This window comes from Microtus pennsylvanicus, chromosome 3 (genome assembly GCF_037038515.1).
Source record: "Microtus pennsylvanicus isolate mMicPen1 chromosome 3, mMicPen1.hap1, whole genome shotgun sequence".
Lineage (NCBI taxonomy): Eukaryota > Metazoa > Chordata > Mammalia > Rodentia > Cricetidae > Microtus > Microtus pennsylvanicus.
In genome coordinates, this window is record NC_134581.1 from 19,423,301 (window position 1) to 19,438,119 (window position 14,819).

The 14,819-nt window shown below is 45.8% G+C and overlaps 1 protein-coding gene across 2 annotated transcripts in view; it reads left to right on the forward strand.

The window, feature by feature from the left end:
- Positions 1–14,406: 14,406 nt before the first annotated feature.
- Dnajc13 (DnaJ heat shock protein family (Hsp40) member C13) overlaps positions 14,407–14,819 on the forward strand; it is a 116,104-nt gene continuing 115,691 nt past the window's right edge. For both annotated transcript variants that reach the window (XR_012909962.1, XM_075964807.1), the window contains exon 1: positions 14,407–14,632. The gene's annotated coding sequence lies outside the window, so the exon portion shown is untranslated. The remainder of the gene's footprint in view (positions 14,633–14,819) is intronic.

The window sequence follows — 14,819 nt, forward strand, 5'->3', positions numbered from 1 at the left end:
ACAGAACACTAACTAGGGCACCGTGGCTTCAACTTGAATTTTTTAAAATACAGATTTGATGAGTGAGTGTTCACATGCATGTACGGCATGATAGCTCGTCTGATATGAGACACGGGTTTGTGCTTCTGCTGTTTGCAGGTTCCAGAAGCATTTACTAGGCTATTGCTACACTCCTGTAATGCAGGAGGTGCCTTCAGAGCACTGCTGTGTAGCAAACGCCATTTTAAGTGCTTCGGGAGTATGAGCGCACACACATAGGAAACGGACACTACCTCCAGCTTTGTTTCTCAGATGAGGCCTGGGACACACAGTTTTAATAGTACGACGAAATGCCGCATTCTCGAAGGGCTGGTTTATGAGAGAAATGAAACTCAAATTCACGCAGTCTGGTTCTGAAGTTCAAAGTCTACCGCGCTGCTGTAGCCCATTGAAGCTGTGTGCTCCCGGACCTCCTGGAAAGCTTGTTAGGACAAACTGCTGGCAGTCACAGACCCTAACTCAGCAGATCTACAGAAAGCCAGGCATCAGCCACTCAGGGAGCGCCCAGCTGATGCTGATTCTGAGGCTCGAAGAGCATTTGAGAAGGCAACTAAGTGCACCTGAGAGAGGCTGGCTTTTCCAGGCTTCTCCCTCCACTCTGAGACAGGGACCCATGGAATGCAGGCTGACAACAGACTCACCATGTAACTGAGGAAGGCCTTTAAATATAATCCTCTTGCCTCCCCCTCCAAGCCCCCGCCCAGTGCTGGACTTAGAGGGCTGTACCACCATACCTGGCTCTTGTTACCCGCACTTTACTATGAAACTATGAAATGTGAGCCCTGCTGGGTTTGAGGTGAAGTGTACCACATTCTGTTTCCTTACTCTTTGACTGTACAAACGCATGCCTCGATTCTGATCATAACCTCCATATGAAGTGACACTATGATGGCCCTTTGATTGGGACTTTCTATTTGTCCCTTGATCATTTACCCACCTCTTTCAATTCTACCTAAGCAACTAAGGAGAAGAATATTCTGAAACAGGGCCGTGCTTCATGCTAACTATGAGAAACAGGCAGCCCACATTTGATCCTGGAACCCACATGATGGAAGATGAGAAACAGCTCTGATAAATTGTCCTCTGACTTCCACATACATGATGTGGTATGCACATCCATAATGCCACTTGAAATAATAATAAATAAACAATTTGATATTTTACCATGCAGCTAAGCAACTCCACAATTAGTTTTTAATAACTACCCCCAGAAAGTAAAACATATTGGTGCTTGGAGATGACTCAGTTGGTAAAGGAATTGCCTTGTAAATGTGAAGTCTCAAGTTCAGATCCTGGAACCCAGGTAAAGCTGGACATGGTGATACGCATATTTGTAATGCCAGAGCTCCTTTGTGGATGGAGGAGGGGCAGGAGACTCTCCAGAAGCTTGTAGGCCATCTAGCCAGGCCTATGCAGTTCCAAACAACAAGAGATCCTGGTCCAAACAAGATGGCAGATCAAGAGGGACATTTGAGGTTATTACCTGCTCTCCTCATACACACTGTGGGGTCACATACCCTGAACTCACTCACATACAAACATAACTGTGCTCACACACTTTATTTTTAACTGTGTGATGGTATATGTAATATATAGCACACATATAAAATACATTGGATGACAGATTGCAAAGCTAAAATAATTGCAGGAATATTCTACTAAGATGAATGAGAAAGGGATCAGTAGTGAATATTGCAATGGGATTTAAAATAACCCATGTGCAAGGAGGTTCATCTCAACCTTGTGAGTCAAAGAAACAAACCAGAAACAACCTACAGGTCCTTCAGGAGGAAAGAGGCTAGATTTGGTTCATATGCAGTATTTGGCCTTCATAAATAATGAACAAGTTACCAGCTGTAGGAGTTCTGTGGTAGAGTTTTTAGGGTCGCTTATGTACACTATCATATCATCTGCAAATAACAAAAGTTTGACTTCTTCCTTTCCAATTTGAATCCCCTTGATCCCCTTATGTTGTCTTATTGCTATTGCTAGAACTTCAAGCACTATATTGAAGAGGTTGGAGAGAGTGGACAGCCTTGTCGTGTTCCTGAGTTTAGTGGAATGGCTTTGAGTTTCTCTCCATTTAAATTGATGTTAGCTGTCGACTTGCTGTATATTGCTTTTATTATATTTAGGAATGAACCTTGTATCCCTAATCTCTCCAAGACCTTTATCATAAAGGGGTGTTGAATTTTGTCAAATGCCTTTTCAGCATCTAATGAAATGATCATATGGTTTTTTTCTTTCAGTTTATTTATATGATGGATTACATTGATAGATTTTCGTATATTGAACCAGCCCTGCCTCTCTGGGATGAAGCCTACTTGATCATAATGTATAATTTTTTTGGATGTGTTCTTGGATTTGGTTTGCCAGTATTTTATTGAGAATTTTTGCATCGATGTTCATGAGTGGGATTGGTCTGTAATTCTCTTTCTTGGTTGAGTCTTTGTGTGGTTTTGGTATCAGGTGTTCCCAGGTGTCCAAGGGGATTTCCACAGCTAGGTCCTTGGGCAGCAGAGGAGAGAGTGCCTGAACTGGCCTTCTCCCATAGCCACACTGATGAATATCCTACATATCACCATAGAACCTTCATCTGGCAATGGATGGAGATAGAGACAGAGACCCACATTGGAGCACTGGACTGAGCTTCCAAGGCCCAGATGAAGAGCAGAAGGAGGGAGAACATGAACAAGGAAGTCAGGACCATGAGGGGTGTGTCCACCCACTGAGACGGTGTGACTCATCTATTGGGAGCTCACCAAGGCCAGCTGGACTGGGACTGAATGAGCATGTGACCAAACTGGACTCTCTGAATGTGGCTGACAATGAGGGTGGACTGAGAGGCCAATGATAATGACACCAGGTTTTGATTCTACTGCATGTACTGGCTTTTGGGGAGCCTAGTCTGTTTGGATGCTCACCTTCCTAGATCTGGATGGAACGGGGAGGGCCTTGGACTTCCCACAGGGCAGGGCACCCTGACTTTTCTTAGGACTGAAGAGGGAAGGGGAGGGAGAGTGGAGGGAGGGGGATGGAAATAAGATCGGAGGAGGTGGAGATTTTTAATAAATAAATAAATAAACAAACAAAACAAACAGAAAAAATGAACAAGTTATGTACTCTAACACTGAAGATGTGGTAATGAAAATGGGAGATACAGAGCCACAGGTGCTGTTTGACACTGTTTGTGTAAAAGCTACACAGACACATACGTATGTACATACGCATGCATTTATCTATTATAAAAAATTAAATAGTATCAACTTACAAAATGTGTGTGTGCGTGCGCACGCACAGTGTATGTGTTCAAGGGACTCTGAGTGAAGGGTCAGAGGTTGACCTAAGCATCTTCTTCTATTGCGTTCTATCTCAGTTTTGAGATAAGTTCTCCTACTGAACCGAAATCTCTCTGGCTACATAGGTGCTCAGCACACCCCAAGGATCCTCCACCTCTGTCCTCACTGCCCAGCTCTGGGGTTAGAGGCATACACTAAATGCTGGGCTTTTTAATGTGGGTGATAGGGACCCGAACTGAGGTTCTTGCATAGCAAGCCTTTTACCAACTGAGCCATCACCCCAGTCCAAATACTATCAGGCTTTTTCTTTTAAAAAAAGACTTATTATTTTTAACTATGCTTACGCGTTTATATGCGGTTGTTTATACACATGGGTGCAGGAGCAGAAGGGATCAAAGGCATCAGAAGCCCTGGAACTGGAGTTGCAGGCAATTGCAAATTGGTGGAAACTGAGCTCAGGTTTCTCTCTAGTTTTGGTGCCTGTCCTGGAACTTGCTCTGTAGACCTAGACCAGGTTGGCCTAGAACTCACAGAGATCCACTTGGTGTCTGCCTCCCGAGTGCTAGGATTATCAGATTTTTAATCATGCAGGTTCCCACCCCCAAGTGCATAGAAATCCACATAATCACTCCACCAATTATGTATTCCTTTATATTTATTTCAAGTTGATGGAATTAAGCAAAGAGGGATTGGGAGAGGCAACTTGCCTTCTAAGTGAAGTGTGGACTGTGTTCTTTGCTCATCAAAGAAGGTTAGCAGCCAGAATCATTGTCATCAAAGGTCTGGTCTGATTCCACCCACATCCTGCCCAAGTGAACTCTTTGGTCATGCTGACTGAACACAAGGCTTAAAATGCCTACCTTTGTTTCAAAGCTCTAACAGTACTGAGAGGCAGGCTCTTCAGAAACCTCAGCTCAGGCAACCTTGCCATTTAACTACAAAAGGAAAAGTCCCTTTCTTCTTTGAATCTCATGCATTTTGGGGAAAACTACTTTCCTTTCCAAGTAATGTTAAAGAAATTCCCACCGGAAGGAAGCTGTGAGCAGGGATTCCTGATAGTGGTGTGGAGGTGACAGAGATGACAGGAACCGCAGAAACAGAGAAAAGATGTAAAATACAAACTTCCCAACTGCCAATTATAAAACACAGTCTGAGTAACACTGTGTCTCCTACATGATCAAAACAATTTACCCCAAGATGCTGAACTGACACCCCTCTTCTCTGAAGCAAGCTCAGAGCGCCAGATACAAAAGCCATGGAGATGTCAGTCATTTGATTTTGGACTTCAAACTCTCTCCTAAAGAAAACCGGGCTTGAGAAAAACGCAGTATTGATAATTTAGCCAAGCACAAGCCATAAAACAGTAGGCTAAGTCCTGAGAGAGCAGTGGGACTTACTTCTTGGAAGGCTTTTCCCCAGCGACTCAGCTCTGATGTGGGAGCTGGGACGCTCGCTGCCGTGGCTTGAAGGCCTCAAAACAGTTGACTGGTTCCCTGTAAATAAAGTGCTTTATAAAGACGCTGATAATCCTGAACAGACACAAAGGAGGGAGGGATGAAAAGAGGACACGGAGCAGGGTGGGAGTGAAGAGCTTCAAGGAAAGTTGAAAGGCAATCGTTCTATCCACCTACTTATCTACCTGCCGACTTAATCTACCAACTTATCTATCTACCTGCCTACCTACCTATCCACATACTTATCTACCTAGCTACTCATCCATCCATCCATCCACCTCTCATATATTTGGGTTTTCATTTTATCCTTTCCCATCACAGATATTGAGGGTTTTATCCTGGCTACTTAAGCCTCCTTCGTGACAGAGGAACAAGGAAAAGGTAGAAAACACCCACCCACCATTAAAATCAGAGAGTGAAATGTCAGCAAAAGGTTTGCTGTTTTTTTTTTTTAAATCCTTTCTACCAGGAAAGCCATTGTGGCACTATTGTTTGCTGGCCTAACAAAAATGAAACCAAGCTTTCACTGAAAAGTCTCTTATTCTCCGGCCAAATGCTGAATCGACAGCCCAGTTTCTGCAAGCACTTGCTTAACGGCCACAGACAGCTTCTGTTCCAGTGATATACTGGGTCACATGGAAGAGACACAACAGAAAGCAGGACCAGGCAGAAACTAAATTAGTGCTTTGAAGGTTTGCTGGGCTGGCATCAGATCAGGCATCTCCGCCAGGAACTGTTAGCTTTCTGCAAGGGTGTTTGGTAGTTATTTCGTGGCCTGAAAAAAAAAATTAACTCTTTGTAAAAAATCTCGATCTTTCTTACTCAACCGAGAATATTGGCCATTCTCAGTAAGTCCTTCTGTGATCTCTACTTCTCTGGGAATTATCATTTTTTCCTTTGTTTTTATGTGTATGGATGTTTTGCTTACATGTATGTAGGTGCACCCCATGTATGTAACGCCCACAGAGATTAGAACAGGGTGTATATTAGATTCACTGGGACTGGTGTTATAAGCCACCATGTGGGTGCTGGGAATTGCACCTGGGTCCTCTGGAAAAATAGCCAATGCTCTTAACCCCTGAGCCATCTCTATAGCTCTATGATTTTGTTTTCAAGTGAAGGCTGGCCTTGAACCCATACTGAACTTCTTGTCTCAGCCTCCTGGGTGCTAGGATTAAGGACAGGAGCTACTGTGTACCAGAAAATACACTGATTCTTAAACCACAACGGCCTTACCTGAGAAGTACAATCAGAGTTTTGTTTTGTTTATTTTTCAAGACAGAGTTTCTCAGTGTATCCTTGGCTGTCCTGGGACTCACTCTGTAGACCAGGCTGGCTTCAAATTCACAAAGCTCTACCTGCCTCTGCCTCCCAAGTGCTGTGGTTAAAAGCATGCTCCACCACCACCCAGCACACAATAAGGTTTTAATGCAAAACCCAATAAGCAGCCTCAAATTCCAGAGTCTTGTGAAGTTTTGAGGAGCCACATGGTTCATTTGGGCCCTTCAAGGGCAAGGCTGAAGGCTATCCCTCCATCAGAGATGCTGTAGACTCAAGTGAGATGCCAGGGTTACAGAAGGAAGTCGTGTCAAAGTAATAATCTGTGATGACTGTCACAGGATACTGTATCAGTTACTTTCCCATTAGTTACTTTCCTGTCTGCAAAACAGCATGACCAAGGCAACCTGGAGAAGGAAGGGCTTATTTACACATATGGTTTCTGCTGGATAAGAGTCCATCACCATCACTTCCCAGGCATGGAACAGCAGCAGAGAGCTCAAATCTTGAACGGCAACTAAGAAGCAGAGAGGATGCACCGACTAGCTCTAGGCTTTGAAACCTCAAAGCCTGTCTCTATTAAATACCTCCTTCAGCAAGGCCACACCTCCTTAACCCACCCAAATACCCCGAAAAGCATCACCTGAGAACCATGTGGTTAAACATCTAAACCTATGGGGGACATTCTCATTCAAACCACCACAGACATTCAGCTGCAGAGTTGGGATTCCTTTGAGGATATTCAGGTCAACACTCCCTCCCATCTTGTTTGTGGCAACAGATTTGGCATCTTCCAGAAAATCCGGATGAAGGATGCTCAGGTGTATAGTGACAGAGGGCAGGCAGCAGGAGTGACTGCTTGCTGCCCTCAGTGGAAGTTACACCAGTCTGACGTTATGGCAACACAATGCTGTCGGAACCAGTGGATCCTGAAGAACAGCAATGGATGGACTTCACGCCTGCCCTTCAACTCTGCTGGGGGGTGAATGATTCTAAGTCAGGTTCCTTTGAGGTTAGGAATCGTTCTAGTCTGCTCTTTTGCTGATATGATAAACACCACGACCAAGGGCAACTTGGGGTTGGAAAGAATTTATTTCCTCTTACTCTTTACAGTTCGCTGAGAGAAGAAGACAGGAACTCCAGGCAGGAACTGAGCAGTGACCAGGAAGGAGCGCTGCTCACGGGCTTGTTCAGCTATCTTTGTAGCCCAAGCCTACCCGCTCAGGAGTGACACCACCCACAGTGGGCTGCATCTTCCCACATCAATCAGTAATCAACAACAAAAAAAAAAAAACGCCTCACAAGCATGCCCGCAGGCCAAAATCATGGAGGCAATTCATCAGCTGAGATTCCCTCTTCCAAGGTAAGTTGGGTTTGTGCCAAGCTGACAAAAACTAACAGCACAGGGGTGATTTTTTTTAAAAAATAAAATAGGCAGAAAGAAAAAAAATTAAAGTTAGAGAGAAAGGAAAGAAAAAGAGATCAATTAAACATTTTTGAAGATGAAACCAGCAACCTCTGCCCACGTTCTGTGTAAGCCACTACCTCTATTAATAGCAAACACAGTAACATCACACAGCCATCTGCTCCCTTCTTAAAATACTGGAGGCTGGGCCCAGTGTTAAGCAAACTTGGCTCATCTTTTCCTCAAGACACGCTGAGCAGAGGGGAACAAAGGGGAGCTAAAAGGTGGCACTAAGGGAAAAAAGAAGAGTGGACGGCTCCCATGGCCTGATTTATAAATCTGCCAGCCACTACACGCCGTGGATTCCAGCCTCCCATGACCTGATCTGTTAATCTGCCTGCCACCACACAGCCTTGGATTCCAGCCTCCCAGGACCTGATCTGTTAATCTGGCTGCCACCACTCAGCCTTGGATTCCAGCCTCCAAGACCTGATCTGTTAATCTGCCTGCCACCATGCCGCCTTGGATTCCAGCCTCCATGACCTGATCTGTTAATCTGCCTGCCACCACTCAGCCTTGGATTCCAGCCTCACAACAGCTGTCACTATACAAAATTAACTCTGACACTTAGATACAGCTGTTTAGCAAAAGAGGCGAGATAAAGGATGAAGATCCTTTTCTCGGTCTGCCAACTTGGACCACACACAGCTCTGTCTCCTGAGATTTTCGATTATTTTGCAGTTTCACTTCTTCCTTGTCATTGATTTCAATTTCACTAGAAGCAGCGCACTTTCTTGTAACCCTAACTGAAGCTCCAGATGGGGCGGCACGGAGTTAAGTACAGATGTAGGAAGGCCGTGCTTTCGGTACTTGCAGATGCTTGTTAAATTCTGCAACTCTAGACGCTTGATGGCTTTGAAGAGTTGGTTTAACTAGCAGTCATTTTTCTTTCCTGAGCCAGGGTTTCTCTGAGTAACATCCCTAGCTGTCCAAGAACTCACTATGTAGTCCAGGTTGACCTCAGACTCACAGAGATCCGCCTGCTTCTACCTCTCTAGTGCTGGCATTAGAGGCACGCACCATGGCGCCCAGCTGCCATCATGCCCAACTAACTAGCACTCGTTTTCAACAAGAAGATCAAATGCTGGTGCTGGAGAGATGCCCAGAGATTAGGAGCACGGGCTGCTCTTCTAGAGGACCCAGGTTCCATTCCCAGCACCCAATAGCGGCTCATAGTTCCAGACTCAGGGGATCTAATGCCCTGTTGGCCCTCCATGGGTGCAAGTCAAACATATGGTACACGGATATATGCGGGCAAAATACCCAGACCCATAAAAGAAAGTGAAGTGATTTTTAAATGATTAAATGTTGTATTCTAAGACTAATGTTGGTAAGAATGAAATCCAAGTTGAAACTCTAGCACGCCATCCTGGGAAAATACACTATGAGCTGGGAAGTACAGCAGTTTGGCTTTGGCTTTAAACTCTCTAATGTAATCTTTTCACAAAAGGATTCGCTGTGGTTACTCCCGACCAAGGGGAGAGGAAGTCATAGAACAGCTTATGTTTACCTGAGTACAGTGCTACAGAACATGAATGCTGAGATCCAAGAGTCCTGCCTGAGAGACCTCACTGTTCTCCAGTGACTTGACACTGGGGAAAGCCGCATGCCATCCTGTTTAAGTGTTGGGCTCCTAATCTGAAAAAAATAGCAGTATCTTTGTGTGTGTGTGTGTGTGTGTGTGTTCTCTATCAGAAGGATACAGAGGTGGTTCCGCTGTTAAGAGGCCTTGTTGCCCTTGTAGAGGGTTGGGTTTGGTTCCCTGGACCTACATGGGGCTTACAACCATCTGGACCTCTAATTCCAGGTCATCTGCTACTCTCTTTTGACCTCATCAGGAGCCCAGAATATATATGCTGCACATATAAACAAGCAGGCAAGACACTTACACATGTAAAATAAAAATAAGTAACTGTTAAAAAAAAGCTAAATTCAATCAGGAGCTGGAGAGCAAGCTTGGCCAGTAGTGTCTGCAGAGCAAGCATGAGGACCCAATTAAATCCCCAGCACACACAGAAAACCTGGGCTTGGTGGCATACGTTTGTAATGCCATCACCAGGGAGACTCTCCTGCCAGGAAGCCTCACTTAAAAACAGCAAGCTCTGGTCCAGGGAGAGACCTTGCCTTAGAATAACCCATGCATGGGTCCTGGAGAGCACCGCCTGAGGCTGACCTCTGGCCTACACAGATAGGAGCACACACTTATATGCCACTAGTAACAACGAGTGAAAAAGACAGAGACGGCTTGTGAAGGAGCTAAGAAATTAGCACAGTACAAAGTAACTGTTTAGTGATTGACAGGCTGATCCAAAAGCTGAACTATTTTTTCCTGGGCCACCTGAGGCAGTACAGAAAACTAACAAGTTAATTACTTATTGGGAAGGTGTTCAACAATGAGGAGCGACCTTATTTCACTTGTCTCCTAGCTAAAGCACCAGAGAGCAGTTCAGTTAGGTGCTGGCTCTACTAGTTAGCAGTGCTGGCTGTACTAGTTAGCAGTGCTGGCTGTACTAGTTACCAGTGCTGGTTGTGCTAGTTACCTGTGACATTTTTGCAAAACCTGAGTGTAGGCAGAGTTTCTCTGTGTCTAGGCAGCTGCTCCCAAATAATCATTCAGAAACTTATTATTAATTGCTCGGCCAATACCTCAGGCTTATTACTAGGTAACTCTTACAACTTCAGTTAACCCATTTCTGTTCATCTATGTGCTGCCCTGAGGCTCATGGCTTTTACCTGTCCTGCATGTCCTGCTTCCTTTCCATCTGGCTGGAGACTCCTCAGACTCCCTTAACTCTGCCCCTCTTCTTCCCAGCATTCTCCCTGTCCTGAAAATCCTGCCTAGCCATTGCCCAGTCAGCTCTTTATTAACCAACAAGAGTAATACATATTTACAGTGTACAAAGGGGTTATTCCACAGCACCTGAGCCCAGGCGTGTTTTGTTGCTCAGTTGCTGTCTTGGTTCCCTTCCTGTTGCTGGGATGAAGCCTCCTGACAAGAGCACTGTAAGGAAAGAAGCGGGGTTTATTTCTTGACACAGGTCAAGGCGTGGAGGGGAAGTCAAGGCAACTGGTCACACTGCGTCCACGAGCAGAGAGCAGACACTGATGAATGAATGTGCTCAGCTCACTTCCTCCTTTTCATACAAATAGGGCCCCAACCCAGGAAATGGTGCCAGCCACAGCGGGCAAGTCTTCCATATCAAGTAAGCTAACCAAAATAATCCCTCACTGGCCTATATAATTATTTCTGTATTTAGAGTTGAGTATGCTGTCTCTGTGTACATAGATAATTCATTGCAATGTTTCTGAATGAAGGTTTTCTTCTAAGGCTTTAAGGCGTACAGGGTAAGTATCCTTTATCTGAAATGATTTTGTCAGAAGTCTTTCAGATTTCACATTCATAAAAGGGGGCTAGAATGTGTGTTATTTTAGCAGGTGAACATCCATAACTGAAAACTTTGAAATATAAAATCTGAAACTTCTTAGGTGCTGACATCAATGTCAAATTTTGGATTTCAGATTTTCTGATTAGAGATGTTCAACTGTATCCATGAGTAATATTTGGCTCAACACATATTGTATTAGTTATTTTCTGTTGCTGTGATAGAACACCATGACCAAGACAATTTCTAGTACCAAGAGGAGTTTCGGGCTTACGATTCTGAAGGGATCACAGGCCGTCATGATGGGGGAGTATGGCAACAAGAAGCAGGCACGGTGAAATTCTGAGAGCGCACATCCTTTACCATAAGCAACGAGCTGAAAGCAAACTAGAAACAGGCGAGGCTTTTGTTTCTCAGAGGGTGCTTCCAGAGACACAGTTCTTCTGGCAAAGTTGCCATTCCTAAACCTTCCCAAACTCTGCCAACAACACTGAACCAAATGTTCAAATGCCCAAGATCACAGGGGCTCCTTTTCATCCTATCACGCAAATAATAAAAAATTATTCATGTGCTATTTTGCATTTTTCAAATTAATGTTACTTCATGTTCAATTGCCACATTAGGAAGGTGGTTGTTGCATTTAAAAGTGGTTTATCTGGGTTTGGTGAGAGATGCCTGTAATCACAGCATTCCAGGAGCTAGAGAAATGGCTTAGCAGTTTAAAGTACTTGTTGCTCTTGCAAAGGAGCTGAATTTGATTCCTAGCACCCACATGGTGGCTCGCAACCATTCATAACTTTAGTTCCAAGGCACACTCTGGCCTCAACATGCACCAGGCATGCAAGTGGTGCAGATACAAATGTGGGCAAAATTCACATACACTAAAATAAATACATCGAATAAAAATTTAATAAACTAAACCCACAGAACAATGGAAAAGGAGAACTGAAGGTTAAAGGCTACGAAACAAAGCAAGTGATGGGGGAAAAAGACTCTGTGCACGGTACAGAGTTCTCAGTGATTATTTTGGGTCTGGACATTGATATAATTAGGAAGGTCGTTTTAACAGGAGCAGAGAATTCAATAAACAGGGCTTGCCAGGTGGAACTTTTAAGATCTTGAACCTCTCCTGTGTTCAATGTCAACTTAGAACACAGATAAAATTACTGCTGTCTAGAAAGTGGTGAGGTGTATATTTAAAAAGCTTTGAAATATTATATCACACAATTTGGACTGAAAATCTGATAGGTGCGCACTATGAAAAAGTATTTGCAATCTTGGACTTTGAAGAAAGAAAAGATAAATATAGAAAGAAAAGTTTGAAGGTCTACCTTGAATTTGACACCCTCTTCAAAAAGTTTAGGGGGTGGGAACAAAGTAATTTAACAGAAGTCTAAGGAAAGATGAGCCAAGTCCTCCTCCTTGCCCCAATTCTTGTCTCTAGTTCTAGCATCTTGAAAATAGTGACAGATTTATGTAAACTCAACTCAGAGAAATTAGAAAGTTGTACAAGGGCTGCATCTGTGAGAGACAGGTGAAAAGGCAGGGAAGGGCAGGGTAAGATGGCATGGTCAGGTGCACTGGCAGAGACTAAAAGGCTCTGACACAGATGAAGAAAAGTGGAAAAAAGCAAAAGCAAAACCAACCAAACAACCCCCCAAACTACTCCTGCAAGAGAAGACTTGTTGGAACAATCTGCGGCTTCTCAGCTTCAAGCTCTCTTCAGAGGCAGGGAATTTTCCACTACAGGGGAGCAAGACAGTTCATGTTACCTAAGCTCATTTCCACTCTGAGGATCCATTTAATGCTTCCGAATATTGAACAGAGAAGTAGTGTCAGGGTTCAGTCGTTTGATGGCCTTGGCGCTACATTCTCTGTGGCCAAATCTTGGCTCAACCTTTAGGATGAAGTTCACCTAGAACTGGCCACTTTAACTCTCTGGGTCTGCTTCCTCTACCAAATAGAAATGGTACAACCCACATCTAGTTCTGGCACTACTCTAGGGTTCCATAATGTATAAAAAGCCACATAGCTTTTCTCCCCCATGATGGATAAGCCAAGAGGCCCCTTAACACTCGTCTTCTTGTTTCTTTTTTCTTCTCCCTTCCCACTCAATTTCAGGCCCTGTCTTTACAAACTAGCTGTTCCTGTTTGCTCCTTATGCATCTTATCTTACTGCCACACTGCAGGAAAGCCTATCTAAGGAAAACTGCAGTAGTCTCCAGTAACAGAATGCGTCCATTAGTCAAGAAGCAAAGTCTGTAAAAACGATTTTACATGTTTTTAACTCATGACCACCATCTATAAAATGAGTCAAGCACAGACTCGGTCCCTGAGAAATTCCAGTTCCAGCATTGCTACACAAGAGGAATGTTGAGCTCACCACAAGCCTTTAAACCTAGATCTGTGTGTCCATGCAAGTTGTCTTCTAAGTTTTTATTTTATTTTCATCGAATTACTTTTTAAAGGGCAGTCTGCACATCTCAGATCTGAAATAAAGCAGACTTTCCTTGCTCATAGATCCAACACAATTGCCATCTGAACCCTAGTCTCATTCTGATACTCTCCATCTTTGGAGTCCCCCCCTCTTTTTATAGTTTCAGAGAGCTGCTACCCAGAGAGCAGAAGTTCTTTGTTTGTTTGCTTTTAGTTTTTCGAGACAGGGTTCCTCTGTGTATCTTTGGCTGTCCTGAAACTTTTTCTGTAGCCCAGGCTGGCCTCGAACTCAGAGAGACTGTCTGCCTCTGCCTGCCTAGCGCTGGGATTAAAGGCGTGCCCGGCTGGATAGCAGAAATTCTGGAGTCAACTTCCTTGAGCTCAAACGCTAAGTCTACTACCGTGGGACTAGACCTCAATGTACTGAACATGGAGCGTAATCCCCATCTCAAAGAGCCCTGGCTCTGGGACCAGAGGACAAGGACGGCAGCAGTGTTACCTGTCCGGCATCCCACCTGCAAAGGCCTTTGACTTCTGAGTCTTCCCCATCACCTCAGACCACCCGAACTTAACCCCCTGCTCAGCTATGGATCTGTGAGTGCCAACAGCAAGTAAAACATTTAGGCTCCCGATGTAGCTAAACCAGAGCTGTGCACTGAGGCTTCCAACGGCTTCATTGATGCTCCAGGACACTGAAGTCTAGGACCGGGCAGCAGGGACGTCCCCATTCAGAGTTACAGTAGCCGGCGCCTGCTGGGCACAAGCCGAGGGGCGTGGCTTCACCTGCCCACGCCCGCTTCAAGAGGCGTGGCTCCTCGCTACCCGCGGGGCTTGGAGATCTCTGGGCCCAGCCTTACGCTCTGCGCACGCGTAGTTCCCGAGAGGCGGAACGGCGGGCGGAGCGCACGCGGCGTTTCCCGGAAGGCAGCGACTGGGTCGCAGAAGGTGGGGCAGTGTCCGCCCGGGGGCGGGGCGCAAGGCGGAAGCGCTGAGGTCAGCTGATTGGGTCTCGTGACCGCCGGGGCGGAGGCCACGCAGGCGCGTTGGTGTTCAGCGCTCGCAAGCCTGGGCGAAGATGGCGGCGTCCAGAGCGAGCCTCTGAGAGGCGGAGGGAGGAGCGGAGGGGTGGGGGCCGCGGCGCAGGAACCCGCGGCGACAGGCCCCGGCGGGGAAAAGGAAACCGAGAGGGGACGGGGCCGGCCGCGCCTCATCCCGCTCGGGACGTGGAGCCGGCGGCGGGCGGAGCTCGGGCTGGAGCGCCTCCAGCCTCCGGCGAAGGTAAAGCCGCCTCCGGCTCGAGGGTTCTGCGGTACCGCTCCCACTCGCGGTGATCCGGGGCTCCGGGCAGGGACCCCTGGGCGGGCGCTGTTAAGCTGCTGCGGCCCGGAGCTGCTAAAGCCAGCGGCTGCTCCTCCACTCGCTGGGGTGCCTGCGCCCGGACCCTTCCCTCCCCCGGCTCTGAGTG